Here is a 789-nt window from a genome sequence, read left to right on the forward strand (position 1 = left end):
GGAAGACACCAACTCCTGTTTACAAGAAGCTTATAGTATAGTTGAGGAGATAAATTACTTCTACAAAATAAAAGTAAGGCATGTAGTAAGTTGGTATGTGGTAAAAACAACAACAACAAAAAAAAAACACTAAACTGGAAAGTGGAGATAACTAGCAAATGATATGTGGTACTAAAGGTGAGTCACTAAGACAGTACATTAAAATAAAATTAGAAAAGGGGGAGTTCAACATAGGCTTACAATCACAGAAAACATTTAATTTCCAATAAAGAGAAAACTTATTAATTTATTGAAAAGTACTATAAGAAATGGTTCCAGAAATATATCAACTCTTCTCTTTTAAAACTGCAATAAAATCGCTTCTCGGCCTTTTGGCTAAGATCAAGTGTAGTATCTGTTCTTATCAGCTTAATATCTGATACGTCCTCTATCCGAGGACAATATATTAAATGGATTTTTGGGAATAGGAGATGGAATAGGAGCTTGCTCTGTCCACTCCACATGTCAACCCGGTATTGCTGTACTTTCGGGAACGGTGCACCCCCTTTGGGGGACCAAAATAAAGTTCAAAAACAAAACAAAACTGCAATAAAAATGCAAGCTTGCCTGACCAGGCAGTGGCACAGTGGATAGAGTGTCGGACTGGGATGCAGAGGACCCAGGTTCGAGACCCCGAGGTCACCATCTTGAGCACGGGCTCATCTGGTTTGAGCAAAAGCTCACCAGCTTGGACCCAAGGTCGCTGGCTCAAGCAAGGGGTTACTCGGTCTGCTGAAGGCAGTCAAGGCA

General features: G+C 40.2%; 1 non-coding gene across 1 annotated transcript; it reads left to right on the forward strand.

The window, feature by feature from the left end:
* The first annotated feature begins 355 nt into the window (after positions 1–355).
* LOC136336784 (U2 spliceosomal RNA) lies at positions 356–546 on the forward strand. The gene has a single exon (XR_010731600.1). It is a non-coding gene; the product is annotated as a U2 spliceosomal RNA (small nuclear RNA).
* Positions 547–789: the final 243 nt, after the last annotated feature.

This window comes from Saccopteryx bilineata, chromosome 4 (assembly GCF_036850765.1).
Source record: "Saccopteryx bilineata isolate mSacBil1 chromosome 4, mSacBil1_pri_phased_curated, whole genome shotgun sequence".
NCBI lineage: Eukaryota > Metazoa > Chordata > Mammalia > Chiroptera > Emballonuridae > Saccopteryx > Saccopteryx bilineata.